The sequence below is a fragment of the Rattus norvegicus genome, chromosome 1 (genome assembly GCF_036323735.1).
Source record: "Rattus norvegicus strain BN/NHsdMcwi chromosome 1, GRCr8, whole genome shotgun sequence".
Classification (NCBI taxonomy): Eukaryota; Metazoa; Chordata; class Mammalia; order Rodentia; family Muridae; genus Rattus; species Rattus norvegicus.
Window position 1 is genome coordinate 125,535,620 of NC_086019.1, and position 18,479 is coordinate 125,554,098.

Genomic DNA, 18,479 nt, shown 5'->3' on the forward strand with positions numbered 1-18,479 from the left:
TTTGATTCCCTTTGAGCTCCTTGTCTATTGCTCTAGCTAGAACTTCAAGTAATATATAGAATAAATAGGGAGAAAGTGGGTACCCTTGTCTTTTTCTTAATTTTAGTGAGGTTACTTCAATTTTTTTCATTGATGTGATGTTGGCTGTTTGTTTGCTGTATATTGCCTTTATTATATTTAGGTATGTGCCTTGAATTCTGAATCTATTCAAGACTTAAAACATAAAGGGGCATTTTCAAAGGCCTTTTCATGATCTAGCAAAATGGTCATATAAATTTTCCCTTTATATATTGAATTATGTTGATAGATTTTCATTAGTATATCATTCACACATTAAAGTAATTTGACTTTATATCCCCTTGATTTCCTTTAGTTCTTTTACTGCTTAATCTAAAAAGTATTTTTTATTTAGTGACACCATTATAGACAATTTTTTAACGAAAATACAAATTTCAGTATCAGGTCTGACTTGTCTGAATATGCAAAGTGTATGGTGACATAAACATTCTTGTTATGCTTTTTGTGGAATATTTAATGTATTTACATTTCAAATGTTATCCCCTTTCTTGTTTTTGCCTCCATAACCTTTCTATGCATCCCATCTCCCCCTTTTTCTATGAGGATGTTACCCATCCCAAACCAACCATACATTCCTGCCTCCCTGCCCTGATATTCCCCTACATTTTGGGTTCCAGTCTGGGTAGGACCAAGTGCTTCTCCTCCCATTGGTGCCCAACAAGGCCATTATCTGCTACATATGCAGCTGGAGCCATGGATCTATCTATGTATTCTCTTTGGGTAACTGGTAGCTCTGGATGGTTGGTGTTGTTTTACTTATGGGCTTGCAATCCCCTTCAACTCCTTCAATCCTTTCTCTAACTCTTCCAATGGGGACCCCATTCTCAGTTCAATGTTTGGATGCAAGCTTTTTTTGCTTTGTCATGAAAGCATAGCATTTCAGGAGACAGCTATATCAGGCTCCTGTCCACATAGATTTCTTGGCTTCAGCAATATTGCCTGAGTTTGTTGGCTGTAGGTATATGGACTAGATTCTAAGGTAGAGAAAGCACTGAATGGCCATTCCTTCAGTTTTTGCTCCAAACTTTGTCTCTATATCTCCTATGAATATTTTTGTTCCCCCTTTTAAGCAGGACTGAAGCATCTGCACTTTGTTTGTCCTTCTTGAGACTCATGTTGTTTGTGTATCATATGTTAGGTAATTCATGCCTTTGGGCTTATGTCCCGTTATCAGTGAGTGCAAACATTTTTTTGCAATTGGGTTAACTCACTCAGAATGATATTTTCTATTTCCATCTCTTTGACAATGAATTTCATGAAGTTATTGTTTTTCATAGCTGAGTAGTATGCCATTTTTCTATTTCCATCTATTTGACAATGAATTTCATGAAGTTATTGTTTTTCATAGCTGAGTAGTATGCCATTGTGTCGATGTACTACATTTTCTGTATCCATTCCTCCATTGAAGGAAATCTGGGTTCTTTCCAGGATAAGTAAAGTTGCTATAAACATAGTGGACCATGTGCCCCTGTTATATGTTGAAGTATAATTTGGGTATATGCCAAGGAGTGGTATAGCAGTGTCCTCATATGGGACTATGTCCAATTTTCTGAGTAATCTCCAGACTGATTTCCAGAGTGATTTCATCGCCTTGCAATCCCACCAACAATGCAGGAGTGTTCCTCAATCTCCACATCCTCACCAGTATCTTTTGTGATAAGTTTTTGATCTTAGACATTCTGACTAGTGTGAGGTGAAATCTCAGGGGTGTTTTGATTTGCAATTCCCTGATGACTAAGGATGTTGAATATTTCTTTAGGTACCTCTCAACCATTTGTTATCCCTCAGATGAGAATTCTTTGTTTTGCTATATATTCCATTTTTAAGTACTATTATTTAACTCTCTGGAGTATAACTTCTTAAGTTCTTTGCACATATTAGATATTAGCCATTTTTCCTATTAGTTTTAGGGTATCTGGTTTTATATGGAGGTACTTATTCCACTTGGGGTCAAGCTTTGTACAGGGTCATATAAATGGATCAATTTGCATTCTTCTACATGCTGACCTCCAGTTGAACTAGCACCATTTGTTGAAAACACTATCTTTTTTCCACTGGATGGTTTTAGCTCCTTTGTCAAAGATCAAGTGACCATAGGTGTGTGGGTTCATTTCTGGGTCTTTAATTCTATTCCACATGCTTATCTCTGTAACAATACCACACAGTTTTTATCACTATTGCTCTGTTATACTGCTTGAGATCAGGGATGGTGCTTCCTCTAGCAGTTCTTTTATTGTTGGCGATACTTTTCACTATCTTTAATTTTTTCCAAATGAATTTGCAAATTGCTCCTTACTCTATGAAGAATTGAGTTCCAAAGCCAGCTGGGGAACATCAGAGTCATGAGGTTCACAGCAATGAGTACAAGTTAGTCCTAGACTCTGAGATAAAGGAAGATAATAGATATTTGAAATTTAACATATATAAATCTCCATATATATGGAGAAAGAAATAGATAATATATATTCTGGGCCCTTAGCCTAGTTTGTTGTTTCATGTAAACACCATTGTACCCTGAAAGCTTCAGTTCTTTCTGTAAAGAAATGCAAATGGCCATTGCACTTTAATGATTGTTACTCTTTTCTCAATAAAAAGTGTGTAGAGACAAGCAAAATTACAGATTCAAGAAAAATTAACAGAGAATCTGCAACAGTTTATGGCTTTAAAATCTTTTGGTTTTATAATTAGTTCATTTTTTATTGTGATTATTTTTGTTGGTGTGAATAAATCTTGTATCTTAAATTAAAAATTCTTAACTGAGAAATACTGAATGGCAGAGAAGCACCTAAAGACATGTTCAATATCCTCAGGTATCAGGGAAATTCTAATCAAAAGAACCCTGAGATTCCACCTCACACCAGTCAGCATGGCTAAGTTCAGTATTCAGGTGACTGAAGATGCTGATGAGGATGTGGAGAAATAGGAACACTCCTCCATTTCTGGTGGGACTGCAAGCTGGTACAACCACTATGGAAATCAGTCTAGCAGTTCCTCAGCTATTAAAAACAATAACTACATGAATTTCTTTGGGAAATGCATGGAAGTAGAAAATATCCTGAGTGAGGTAACAAAAGAGCACACATGGAATTCACTCACAAATAAGTGTATATTAAACATAAAGCTCAGAATACCAAAGATACAATTTACAGACCACATGAAGCTCAAGGTGAAGACCAAAGTGTCTATGAAGTGTCTATGTTTCAGTCCTTCTTAGAAGGGGAAACAAAATATTCACAGGAGAAAATACGGGGACAAAGTGTTGAACAGAGTCTGAAGGAAAGGCCATCTGGAGACTGTGCCACCTGGAGATCCATTCCATAAACAGACAACAAACACAGACACTGTTGGGGATGCCATGAAGTGCTTCCTGAGAGGAACCTGATGTAGCTGTATCCTGAGAGCATGAGCCAGAGCTTGACAAATACAGAGGCAGATGGCTGCAGCTAACCATTGGGCTGAGTATGAGGTCCCCAATGGATGAGTTAGAGAAAGAACTGAAGGAGCTGAAGGGGTTTACACACCCATAGGAAGAATGACAATATCAACCATCAAATCTGCCATACCCAGAAATCCAAGGACTAAATCACCAACCAAAGAGTACACATGGATGGACCAATGTTTCCAGCTGCACATGTAACAGAGAATGTCCTTGTCAGGCATCAATCAATGGAGAGGCCCTTAGTCCTGTGAAGGCTCAATACCCCAATGTAGGGGAATGCCAGGGCAGGGAGGAGGGAGAGATATGTGGGGGAGCACCCTCATAGAAGCAGGGGGATGGAGTATGGAATAGGGGGTTTCCAGAAGAAACTGGGAAATGGGATAACCTTTGAAATATAAATAAATAAAATATCCAATAAAAATAAATGTTATCTAAAAAATACAGGAAAACACAATCAAACACGTGAAGGAATTGAACCAAGTGAACCAAGATCTAAAGGTAGGAGAAGAAACAATAAAGAAAACCCAAATGGCGGCTGCTGTTGAAGTGGAAAATCTAGGAAAGGGGTCAGGATCACAAACAGAATACAAAAAAGCGAAGAGAAAATTTCAGGTATAGAAGATAACTTAGAAGTTATTGACACAATGGTCAAGGAAACTTCAAAAACATAAAATAACCAATCACTTCTTGGCATCAGCAATACTGTCTGGGTTTGATGACTCCCCAGAATGGATCCCCAGGTGGAACAGTCTCTGATTGGTCTTACATTGAGTCTCTGCTCCAAAATTTGTCTCTGTATTTCCTCCTAGGAATATTTTGGTTCTAAGAAGGACTGAAGCATATAGACATTGGTCATCTTTCTTCTTGAGCATCATGTGAACTGTGGATACTAACTTGGGTAATCTGAGCCTTTGGGCTAATATCCACTATCTAGATAGAACTAGAAAATATCATCCTGAGTGAGTTAACCAAAACACAAAAACACCCACACATTGTATGCACTCACTGATAAGTGGATGTCAAGAAGTGCAAGCTTACAGGAGCCTGATACAGCTATCTCCTAAGAGGCTCTGCTAGAGCATGACAAATCCAGAGGTGGATGTTCTCAGCCAACCATAGAACCGAGCATTAGGTTCCCATTGGATGAATTAAAGAAAGAATTGAGGAGCTGAATGGGTTCACAATCTCATAACAAATACAATACCAACCAACCAGAGCTCCCAGCCACAAAACCACCATCCAAAGCTCCAGCTGCATATGTAGTAGTGGATGGCCTTGTTTGGCACCAATGGGAAGAGAATCCCTTGTTCCTGCTGGATCCCCCAATATGTGGTAAAATCAGGGCCAGTTGTTGTGAAGGGTTGGTTGGTAGGGTTGGTGGGCAACACTCTTTTAGAAGTAGGGTGAGGGAGATGGGATAAGGCACTTATGGACAGGAAACCAGGAAAGGAGTGACATTTGAAACGTAAATTAAAAAATCAAACAAATAAAAGAAAAATGCCCCACATAGGCTTAGATGTTTACAAGAAATATAACCCTTTCTGTTCTAGATTAATATAAGAGGTTTGTTAATAATTGATATCTATATCTATCGTCCATGTGGCTTTATTTTTCTGGAATGCAATATTACAAAATCTTTATTGGTAATTGACATCAAATGAAACAATTTATAAATCTAAGAACCAATTTTCAGGTACCAGACAATTAAATAATAAAAAGTAACCAGCATTCAAAATATAAAAATACCTAATTATACAGTGAGACCCAATCAAGTAAGCTCAAGGTTCATATGTTAGAACTATATTATTCAGCTTATCTTCTATATTTTTTCTTGGTAGAGACCATATATTTTGACACAATATTTGGTGAGTATTGATATGGATATGATTGATATACTACATAAGCAGTTACATTTCAATAATGTTTTCAGTCCTTGCAAGTCTTTTCCTGAACTTGTGAAATGAATTTTTCTGTGGTCTTAACAAAGTAATGTAGCACTTTGGGGCAAAGATACAAAGAAGCAGTCCTGCACTTGAGGCCAAGATGCAGAAGATCTCCACAGCAACCATAGCCTTGCCCTTGGAACTGTGGTAGACAGGGAGGATGGTGATCCAGACACTGCAGAATACCAGCATGCTGAATGTCAAGAGCTTTGGCTCATTAGATGTATCAGGCAGATTCTTTGCTAGGAAAGCTACAGTGAAATTTGCTAGAGCAACACAGCCCATGTATCCCAGGACACAGTAGAAGGCAATCACTGAACCTTTGTTGCAACAAATGATGATATGCCCATGTACCATGTGTACATCAGCATCAACAAAGGGAAGTGAAGTTCTCAGCCAAATGCCACAGAGTTATCAGTTGGACTGTGGTGCATATAGGGATGATGTAGTTAGGTGCCCTTGACACAAGCAACCCCCTCAGCCTTCTTCCTGGAACAGTGACCTTGAATGCCAGTACTACAGTACTTGTCTTGGACAAGACAATTGAGGCAGCCATGGTAAACACAATGGCAAATGTGGTTTGCTGCAGGATGCAGCTGGTCACACTTGGCTGACCAATGTAAAGCAAGGAACAGATAAAACAAAATATGAGTGAGATGAATAGGACATAGCTAAGAGTTTGGTTATTGGCCTTGACTACAGGAGTGTCTCGGTGTTTCAAGAAGACACAGAGCACAACAGATGTAAGAACAGAGCCAAGCCAACCAGAGCCATTCCCAAGGGATCCACATAATCAAGAAATGTCACAGCTTTTTTGAGACACTGTGTTTGATCTGTGTTGGCATACTCATCCTCTGGACAGTTTACACATTGATCCACGTCTAGTATAGGAAGGGAAGTATATTAGATTTAAATTTTCATATTAATCATAGGATACACTAAATTAATGGAATATCATTACAAAATTAGATATACATATTGAAATTTAAATGTGCAAGCTGTAAGACGTTATCTCAATGTTCAGTACCTATCATTTTATGTTAGTTTTTTTTAATATTTACCTTGTATACTCAAGCTGTGTATAATACTTTTCAAAAACAAATCATAGTGTCACATAATACTCCTGTCTCCCCAGTAATATATATTGGTTTGATTATTCATTGAAATACACCCCTTTCCTTCATAATTTTGTATATTATTCAGAGAAAGAACGAACTCAGAAGAAGCTGTGTCTTTGTATCTCATGTTCTATTTATCAACAAAAGTTTTGGTCCTACATATGGTCTCAAGTGGCTCCTTAGATATGTAAACTCCAACAGTCCACATCTAGGAAAACAACCTATAGCAAATAGTTTGCTTAATCATGTTCTAAATACTTGTCCTTACAAACACAGCTATGAATATTCCTCACCATTCATTATCGAACCTATATCTATAAAAGACACACATGCCACTAGAGAGAACCATAGTTGTTAAATAAGAGTTCAGAGATTTTTGAGTATAGTCTATGGATACATCAAAAAAATTCTTCACCAAATTTAGAAAACCACAATTGAAGGGTTATAAAGAGAGTAAGAGTTAGATAGTAAGAATTTTATGCAAGGCTGTATTTCCTAGAAAGATTGCACGTAACACCCATACATTCTCATTAAATTGGCTGCTTAAACATGAACTGAATGGCCTTCTGGTCTGTGCCTATACTGGGGCAGATCAGCAAGCATGCCCCTTTCAAAAACACAGTCTACAGTTATCCCAGGAGATCTGCTTCTGTAAGAGCATCAATTAAGATACCTGCCCAAATAATTTCAGTAGTTGGAAAGCTTGAGGAATGCAGTAGATTCAGGACAATCCATTCCATTCACTTGTTATATATCTCCCTTCCAATCTATACCTGAGCTGAGGAAAATCAATGTATCTCCCCATTCCTCTGCCAACACTACACTTTCTGCATGTCACCCAGGAGATCTGCTGTATCTGAAGCAACATATGGATCACCTGCCAAAATAAGTACAGCCCCAAGCTGCTCACAAGACACAGGATCCCTACCTTATGCTGAAGCTTAATCTCCTTTCCAGTGTGTACCTCCATTGTGGCAGACCTTCCTGTCTCCTTACCCCACAGTCTGCAGGTCTCCCAAGAGATCTGCAGCTAGGGCCAAAGATCTACCAGATCAGTTATAACCCAGGGAAATAGGGGGCAAGCTCCAGACAGAGACACCCAGGGAACTAACACAAAAGATAGTCAAAGAGTGAGAGGTAAGCACAAAACAAACAACAGAAGCCAATATACTTTGAAACCAGCAGATCCCAGCTCTCCCACCAGAGCAAGTGCTGGATACCTCAACACACCTGAAAATCAGGTTGCTGACCTAAAATCCTATTTCCTGAGGATAACAGAGACATTTGAGAAAGATATAAGTAACTCAGTGAAAGATATATAGGAAAACACAGGCAAACAGGTTAAGGAATTGAACAAAGTGGGACAAACCTAAAAATGGAAGTACAAACAATATAGAAATCACAAATAGAGGTCAACCCTGAAATAGAAAAGATAGGAAGGGATCAGAAGTTACAGATACAAGCATCACCAACAGAATAAAGGGGATAGAAGAGAGAATCTCAGGTGTAGAAGATACCTTAGAAGATATTGACACAACAGCCAAATGAAATACAAAAGCAAAACTCTTAACCCAAAACATCTAGGAAATCCAGTACTCCATCAAAAGTCCAAACTTAAGAATAATAGATTAGAAACGAGTGATGATTACCATCTTAAAAGGTCATAAAATGAAAAAGGAAAAAAATAGAAGGCCACTTCCCTATCCTAAAGAAAGGATTGGCTATAAAGTACAAGAAACCTACAAAACACTAAATAGATTTGATCAAAAAATACAATTTTCCCATCACATAATAATAAAAACACTAAATGCACAGAACGAAGATTTAATATTAACATCTGTAAGGCAAAACAGACAAGAAACACATAAAGGCAGACCTATCAAAATTACACAATACTTGACACAGAGACTATAAAAGCCTGAAATTCTTGGAAGGGTATCATGTAGACCCAAAGAGAACAAAAATGCCAGTCTAGGCTACTATATTTAGCAAAACTTTTAATCAGCAAAATTGGAGAAACTAAAGCATTCAATGACAAAACCAAGTTTAAACAATATATATGACCTTCTGTTCTCCATCTGCATGCAGAGCTGGGGCTGAGCCACAGCTCTCGACCCAAAACCTGCCAGCAGAGAGCCAGTCTAGCAGGAGTACTCTTTTTCCTTAGCCCACAGCCCACAGGTAGGCTCCCATTTCTTTCCACTGAAAATCCAAAGAGAAACCCATTGGGAGTGTAAAGGGCTCAGGAGCCACAGCGTGGTCTAGGACTGGGCACTTCTGTTCTTCATCTGACCTCAGAGCAGGGGCTTTCCCACAGCCCTTGGACACAAAACCTGCCTGCAAAGTACTGGTCTGCCAGAAGCCCTCTCACTACTATGATGACAGGCTCACTGGCCCACAGGCCCACAGAAGGGACAAGTTCTAGTCAGAAATAACAAGACCAAATAATATCAGAGATAACCAGATGGAGAGAGGCAAGCACAAAACTAAGCAAGAGAAACCTTGATTATTTGGCATCATCAGAGCCCATTTCTCCCACCACAACAAACACTTGATATCCCAACACACTGAAAAAGCAGGATTTGGATTTAAAGTCACATCTCATGATGGTGATAGAGCACTTTAAGAAGAACATGAATAACTCCCTTAAAAATTACAGGACACTGCAGGTAAACAAGTAGAAGTCCTTAAAGAGAAAACACAAAAATCCCTTAAAGAATTACAGGAAAACACAAACAAACAGGTGAAGGAATTGAACAAAAACACCGAAGGATCTAAAATAAAAACAGAAACAAACAAACAAACAAACAAAAAAGAAATCACTTTAGGGATAGAATCCTGGAGATAAAACCTAGTGATAAGAAATCATAGTAGCAAGTATTTTCAATAGAATAAGAGATTGAAGAAGTCATTTCAGGGGCAGAAGATACCATAGAAAATATCAAACCAATAGTCAAAGAACATGCACAACACAAAAAGCTCCTAACTCTAATCATCTAGAAAATCCAGGACAAAATGAGAAGACCAAACCTAAGAATAAAAGGTATAGAAGATAATAAAGATTCCCATATTAAATGGTCACTGAATATTTTCAACAAAATTATAGAAAAATTCCCTAACCTAAAGGAAGAGATGCCCATGATCATACAAGGAGCCTACAGAACTCCAAACAGATTGAACCAGGAAAGAAAATCCTCCTGTCACACAATAATCAAAATACCAAATGCACAATAACAAAAAGAGAATATTAAAAGCAGTAAGGGAAAAAGGTCAAGTAAAATATGAAGTAAGACCTATCAGAAACACACCAGACTTCTCAATAGAGACTATGAAATCCAGAAGTTCCTGGGCTGATGTCATACAGACCCTAAGAGAGCACAAATGCCAGTCTTGGCTACTATATCCAGCAAAACCCTCAATGACCATAGATGGAGAAACCAAGATATTTCATGACAAAAGCAAATATACAGAGTATTTTTCCACAAATACAGACATACAAAAAAAATAATAGATGGAAACCTTCAACACGAGGAGGGAAACCACACATTAGAAAAAGCAAGAAGGTAATCTTCCTGAAATATATACAAAAGAAGATAGCAAAAGTAATTCCACTTCTAACAACAAAAATAACAGGAATCAATCACTATTCTTTAACATCTCGTAACATCAATGGACATGATTCTCCAATAAAAAGACATAGACTAACAGACTGGATATGTAAAGAGGATCCAGCATTTTTCTGCATACAGAAAACAAACCTCAGTGACTAAGACAGAAACTACCTCAGAGTAAAAATCTGGAAGATAATTTTCCATGCAACTGGTCCCAAGAAACATGCTGTAGTAGCCATTCTAATATCGAATAAAATTGAATTTCAGCAAAAAGTTATCAAAAAGATAAGGAAGGTCACTTCATACACATCAACGAAGGAATCAACCAACATGAACTCTAAATGGTGATCATCTATTCTCCAAATGCAAAGGCACCCACATTCATAAAAGAAACTTTATTATAGTTAAAAGCATACATTGCACCACACTCAAGAGTAGGAGACTACAACACACCACTCTCTTCAATGGTCAGATCATCAAAACAGAAACTAAACAGAGACCCAGAGAAACTAATGGAAGTTATGAACAAAATATATTTAACAGACATCTATAGAACATTTCATCCTAAAACAAGATAGCTTGTTCTCAGCACCTTCTCCAAAACTGACCAAACACACCTCAGTTAATGCATGGAGTTTGTCATAATCCCATGCATCCTATCAGATCACCATGGACTAAGACTGGTCTTAAATAACAACAAACAGAACAGAAAACCCACACACACATGGAAGCTGAACAATGCTTTTCTCTGTTACAACTTGGTCAAGGAGGAAATGAAGAAATAAACAACGTTTTAGAACCTAATGAAAATGAATGCAAAATATATCAAAACTTATGGAAGACAATGAAAGCAGTGTTAAGAGGAAAACTTGTAGATCTGAGTGCCTCCAAAAAGAAACTGAAGAAAGCATACACTAGCAACTTGACAGCACACCTAAAAGCTCTAGGGAAAAAGAAGGAAATTAACTCAAGAGGTGTAGTAGGCAGGAAAAATCAAACTCAGAGATGAAATCATCCAAGTAAAACAAAAAAGAGCTATACAAAGAATCAACAAAACCAGGAGATTGTTCTTTGAGAAAATAACAGTTAGATAAATCCTTAGGCAGACTAACCAGAAGGCAGAGAGACAGGGTTCAAATTAAGAAAATCAGAAATGAAAAGGGGACATAACAATAGAAACTGAAGAAATTAAAAATGATTCCACTTCACAAGCAAATACTCAAAAATGGATAATATGCAGAAAATGGACAATTTTCTAGACAGATATCAGGTACCAAAGTTAAATCAGGTTCAGATAAACTATCTAAACATTCCAATAACCCCTAATGAAATAGAAGCAGTCATTAAAAGTTACACAACCAGAGGGATTTAGTGCATAATTCTATCACTCATTCATAGAAGTGCTAATACCAACACTCTTCAAAGTATTCCACAAAATATAACCAAAAGGAACACCACCCAATTAGTTCTTTAAAACTACAATTATGCTCATATCTACACCACACAGGACTCTACAAAGAAAGACAAACTCACACCAATTTCCCTCATAAATTTCAATGCAAAAATACTCAAAAAAATCTGGCAAACCAAATCCAAGAACAATCAAAAGGACTATTCATCATAATCAAGTAGGCTTCATCCCAGGGATGCAAAGGTGGTTCAATATATGGAAGTCTATCAACAAAATCCACTATATAAACAAATTAAAAAATGATCATTGCATTAGATTCTGAGAAATCACTTGACAAAATTCAACACCCCTTCATAAAAAAAGTCTTGGAAAGATCAGGAATTCAAGGCCCATACATAATATAGTAAAAGTAGCCAACATCAAATTAAATGGATAGAAACTTGAAGCAATGCCACTAAACTAAGGAACTGCCCACTCTCTCCCTACCTATTCAATATAGTACTTAAAGTCCTACACAGAAGAAGTAGACAACAAAAAGAGGTCAAAGCAATGAAAACTAGAAAGGAAGATATCAAAATATTACTATTTGCAGTTCGTATGATAGTATACATAAGTTATCCAAAAAATTATACCAGAGAACTTCTACAGCTTATGAACAAATTCTGCAAAGTGGCTGTATATAAAGTTAACTCAAACAAATCAGTAGCCTTCAACACTCAGAGGATAAACAGGTAGAGAAAGAAATTAGTGAAATAATACCCTTCACAATATCCACAAGTAATGTAAAATACTTTGGTGTTAATTCAACCAAGAAAGTGAATGAACTGTATGACAAGAACTTCAAATCTCTGAAGAAAGAAATTGAAGAAGATCTCAGAAGATCCAAATGTCTCCCATACTCATGGACTGGCAGTATTAATATAGTGAATGGTCATCTTGCTGAAAGCAATCTACAGATTCAATTCAATCTCCATCAAAATTCCAACTCTAAAAGGGCAATTTGAATTCATTTGGAATAAGAAAAAAAAACCAGTATAGTTAAAACTATTCTCAATAATGAAAGAATGTCTGGGGGAACCACCATCCCTGACTTCAAGCTGTATTACAGATCTATTGTGATAAAAACTTCATAATACTGGTAAAGAGACAGGCAGATAGATAAAATAGAATAGAATTGAAGTTTCAGAAATGAACCCAATGGTCACTTGAAAATTTTCCTGAACAGAACACCAATGGCTCATTCTCTAAGACAAAGAACTGACAAATGAGACATCATAAAATCACAAAGCTTCTGTAACACAAAGGACACCATCAATAGAACAAAATGGCAATCAACCAATTTGGAAGCCCTTGCCAATACTATATCTGAAAGAGTCCAGAGAATCAAATAATTCAATAAAGATGAAGTAAAGAGCTAAACAAAGAACTGTCAACTGAGTAATAACAAATGGCTGAGAAGCACCTAAAAATGTTCAACATCCTTAGTCATCTGGGAATTGCAAATCAAAAGAATTCTGAGATACCACCTCACACCAGTCAGAATGTCAAAAACTCAGGTGACAACTGATGTTGGCCAAGATGTGGAGAAAGAGGAACACTCCTCCGTTGTTTGTGGGATTGCCAGCTCATCCAACAACTCTGGAAATCAGTCTGGCAGATCCTCAGAAAAGTGGACATAGTACTACCTGTGGCCAGACATACAATTCCAGGGCATATATCCAAAAGATGTTCCAACATACGACAAGGACACATGCTCCACTCTGTTCATAGCATCTTTATTTATAGTAGCCAGAAGCTGGCAAGAACCAAGATGTCCTTCAGTGGAGGAATGGATACAGAAAATGTTGTACAGTTATACAATGGAGTACTACACATCTATTAAAAATAATGACTTCATGAAATTCTTAGGGAAATGGATGGAACTAAAAAATATCATCCTGGGTGAGGTAACACAGTCACAAAAGAATACACATGACTTGTACTCACTGATAAGTGGATATTAGCCCAGAATCTCAGAATGCCCAAGACCATATGAAGCTCAAGAAGAAGGAAGACCAAAGTGTGTACATTTAATCCTTCTTAGAAGGGGAAACAAAACACTAATAGAAAGATATATGGAGACAAAATATGGAACAGATACTGAAGGAAAGGCCATACAGAAATTGCCACATCTGTGGATCCATCCTACATACAGTCACCATACCCAGACCATATTGCAGATACCAAGAAGTGCAAGCTGACAGGATCCTGATACAGCTATCTCCTCAGAGGTTATTCCAGAGCCTGACAAATATAGAGGCAGAAGTTCACATCCAACCATTGGAGAGAGCATGAGGTGCCAAAGGGTGGATTTAGAGTGAGAACTGAGGTAGCTGCTTGGATTTGCAACCCCATAGGAAGAACAACACTATCAACCAAACAGATATCCCAGAGCTCCCAGGGACTAAACCCCCAACAAAAGAATACACATGCAGTGACCAATGACTCCAGCTGCATAAGTAGCAGAAGATGGCCTAATTGGGAATCATTGCACACATTCTGCAATGTCTGGATGCCCCAATGAAGGGAAATATCATTATGGTTGGCAGAAGGGAATGTGTGGGTGTGTGGTGGAACACTCTCATAGAAGCAGGAGGACTTTGGATAGGATAGGGTGTTTCTGGAGGTGAAACTGTGAAAGGGGATTCATTTGGAAGAAAAAAACAGGATAATGAAAACCATCCTCAACAATAAAGGAACTTCTATGGGAAGTATCTTCCCTGACCTCAACTTGTATTACAGAGCATCCATGATAAAAATTAATGCATGGTAATGGTACAGAGATAGGCAGGTAGAACAATAGAATAGAATTGAAGACCCAGAAATGAACTCACATATCTATGGTCACTTGATCTTTGACAAAGGAGCTAAAATCATCCAATGGAAAAAAAGACAGATTGTAACAATTGCTACTGGTTCAACTGGTGGTGAGCATGAAGAAGAACGCAGATTGATCCATTCTTATCACTTGTATAAAGCTTAGTTCCGCGTGGATCAAGGACCTCCACGTAAAACTAGATACACTCAAATTAATAGAAGAAAAAGTGGAGAAGAGCTTCCCACACCTTGCACGGGGAAATTTTCCTGAACAGAACACCAATGGCTTATGCGCTCTGATCAAGAATGAACTACTAGGTCCACATAAAATTGCAAAGCTTCTGTAAGGCAAAGGACACTGTCAATAGGACAAAATGACAACCAACAGATTGGGAAAATTTCTTTATCAATTCTACATCTGATAGAGGGCTAATATCCAGAAGTTAGACTATAGAAAATCAAATAATCATATTTAAAATGGGGTATAGAGCTAAACAAATAATTCTCAACTGAGGAATATTGAATGAGGGAGAAGCAGCTTAAGAAATGTTCAGTGTCCTTAGTCCCCAGAGAACTTCAAATCAAAACATCCCTAAAATCCCACCTCATAACAGTCAGAATGGCTACAATAAAAATCTCAGTTGATAGCAGATGCTGGCCAGGATGTGGAAAAGAATATTCCTCCATTGTTGGTTAGATTGCAAGGTGATATAACAAATGTGGAAATCAGTCTGGCAGTTCCTCAGAAAATGGGACATAGTACTACTTGAGGACACAACTATACCACTGCTTAGCATATACTCAAAATATGCTGTAACACATAAATGGACACATTCTCCAATATGTTCATAGCAGCCTTATTTATAATAGCCAGAACCTAGAATGAACCCAGATGTCCTTCAATGCAGGAATTCAGAGAGAAAATGCGGTACAATTACTCAATGGACACTACTTTGCTATTACAACAATGACTTCATGCAATTCTTAGGGGAATGCATGGGTCAAGAAAATATCATCCCAAGTGTGGTAACCCAATCATAAAGTGGCACACACTGTATGCACTCAGTGAGAAACGGATATTAGCCTAATACCGTTTATTAACGGATATTAGCTCAGAATACCGAAGATACAACTTACAGACCACATGAAGCTAAAGTGGAAGTAAGACCGAAGTATATATTTTTAAGTCCTTCTTAGAAGGGGGACCAAAATACTAATGGGAGGAGATAAAGAGACAAAAAGTGGAGGGAACAGAGACTGAAGAAAAGGCTATGCAGAGATTGTATTATTTGGAGAACAATTCCATATACAGACCAAGTCCAGACACTATTGTGGATGCCAAGAAGTGCATGCTGACAGCATCCTGATATAGTTGTCTGTCCTTAGAGTATCTGCCAGAGTCTGACAAATAGATAGGCAGATGCTCTCAGCTAACCATTGGATTGAGCATGGAGTAACCAATGGTGGAGTTTGAGAAAGGACTGAAGATCCTGAAATGGTTTGTAACCACATAGGAAAAACAAGTATATCAACCAACCAGAAACCCCAAAGCTCCCAGGGACTAAAGCACCAACAAAAGAGTAAACATGGGGTGATCAAAGGCTCCAGCTGCATATATAGCAAAGGATGGGCTTGTCAGGCCTCAGTGTGAGGAAAGGCCCTGGGATTTGTGAAGATTGCATGCCCCAGTATAGTACAAAGCCAGGGGGAGAAGGGAGCAAGTGGGTATAAGAACATCTTCATAGAAGCAGAGTAAGTGTGGACGGGATAGAGTGTTGCAGGAGGGCAAACTTGGAAAGGGGTTAACATTTGAAACGTTAATAAAGAAAAATCCAATAAAAGAATTAGATAGAAAAATGTGATTAAAAATATCCATTAAAAGAAATTCAACTCAACATTCAAAGAAGAGTTAATCCCAATATTCCAAAATTTGTTCCCAGAATAATAACTGAAGTAACGTGTCCCAAGTCATTTTATAAGAACATAGTTACCTTAATACACAAACAGCTTAAGGGTTCAATAGATTAAGAGAATTAGAGAACCAATAACTTTGTTGAATTACTCAACTATATACTTACAAACCGAATCCAAGAACACGTAAAATGATTGTGCATCATGATCAAGAATGCATAATCCCAGAAATTATTAAATGATTCCAATTTAAAAACACAGATTGGAAAAAATCTTCACTAAACCCACATCTGATAGAGGGCTAATATCCAAAATATATAGAGAACTCAAGAAGCTTACCAACTAAATACCAAACACCCCAATCAAAAAATGGGGTATAGTACTAAACTGAGAATTCACAATAGAGGAATTTCAAATGGCTGAGAAGTACGTAAAGAAATGTTCAAAGTCCTTAGTTATCAGAGAAATGCTCTCCAGTGGGGAGAGTGAATTTATTGAATCCACCTCTAGCAGAAAGATAGGACATCGAATGTGGAATAGGGTTGCTATACCACAGCCAAACGCTGACCCATAATTCTTTCATTTCAAAGAAATGCAGGGATGGAAATGGAGAGGAGCCCGAGGAAAACAAGGTCCAGTGACAGGCCCAAAGTGGGATCCTGCTCAAGGAGAAGCCCAAAGACCTCATATCATTACTGAAGCTATGGATTGTTCACAAAAAGAGACTTACCATGGCTGCTCTCAAAAAGACCCAACAAGCAGTTGAAAGATTCAGATGCAGATATGTGCACCAGAAGCTGCTGAGTCCTCTGGTTGAATTAGGGTGGTGGAAGCTACGGAGGAAGGGCAATACTGTAGGAGGACCTGCAGTGTCAAATAATCTTTTAGACACTGGATCACCAACCAGGAAGCATACACCCGACAAGATAAGGCCTCCAATGCAAGTACATCAGAGGACTCCAAGGTATTGGTTTAGTCAGAAAAGATGCACAAATGAAATATGTGGATTAGATCAATCCCCATTAAAATACTAACATGAATTTTTACAGACTGCAAAAATTTGATCACTTTATACAAAGAAAAATAAACACAAGATGGCCAAACATGCTGAACAATTACAGAATTGCTGGAATTAGCACCATTTCTGATTTCAAGTGGAACAACAATGCAATACTAATAAACACCACACGATATTGGCATAAAACAACCACATTAATTCACAGAATAAAATTAAAGATGAGAGATATATTTATACAACTTTGGATATCTAATATTTCATAAATAATCCAGAAATATAGACTGAAAATAATGAAAGCACCTCAAAGAAATGGTGTGGGTCACATTGGATATCTGAAGGTAGAATAATACAAATAAATTTATATTCATCACCCTACACAAAGTGATCAGGCACATCAACATAAAAAAAGACACAATGAACCTCATTATAAGGAAATGTTTAACATCTACAAATGCATTGACACAAGACACAACTTTCTGAACAGAACACCAATAGCAAGGGAATTATATCAACATTTATAGAAATGAGTTGGAATATAACTAAAAATTATTGTTAAGGTCAAGAATGCAATCAATTGAACAATACATAAGCACGAGGATTAAAACATATTTTACCCATTACATGTTCAAGAGAGGAGTAATAGATAATGTATTAAAAAAAAACTCAACAACCTAGATATCAAAACAAAACCAAATAATTGAATTACAAAACAGAGTAAATAATCTGACAGGATTCTAAAGGGAGAAATCTGAAATTCCTGTGAATCATTTTAAAAATTTCAATATCTTTAGCAATAGGAGAAAGACAACCCAAAACTTCTTTAATATTCTAAGTTATTTGTGACACAATTGCTGAGATCAATAAGCCAAATGAACTCATGCAGGCAAGGATGCAGAGTCATGCCTCCATTATTGAACAGAATATAAACTTACAGAGCCACTCTAGAAGTCAACCTGTCATCATGAAACCCAGCTATACTACTGTTGGGCACATAACCAAAATATACTCTATCCTACCACATGGCCACTTGCTCCAATATGTAGTTTTCATAAAAATACTCAGAAACTTCAAGCAACCTAAATGTGCTTCAGCTC

At 37.4% G+C, this 18,479-nt stretch overlaps 1 pseudogene; it reads right to left on the minus strand.

Moving 5' to 3' along the window:
* Positions 5,428-18,479, minus strand: part of Vom2r-ps62 (vomeronasal 2 receptor, pseudogene 62) — a 28,486-nt pseudogene continuing 15,434 nt past the window's right edge.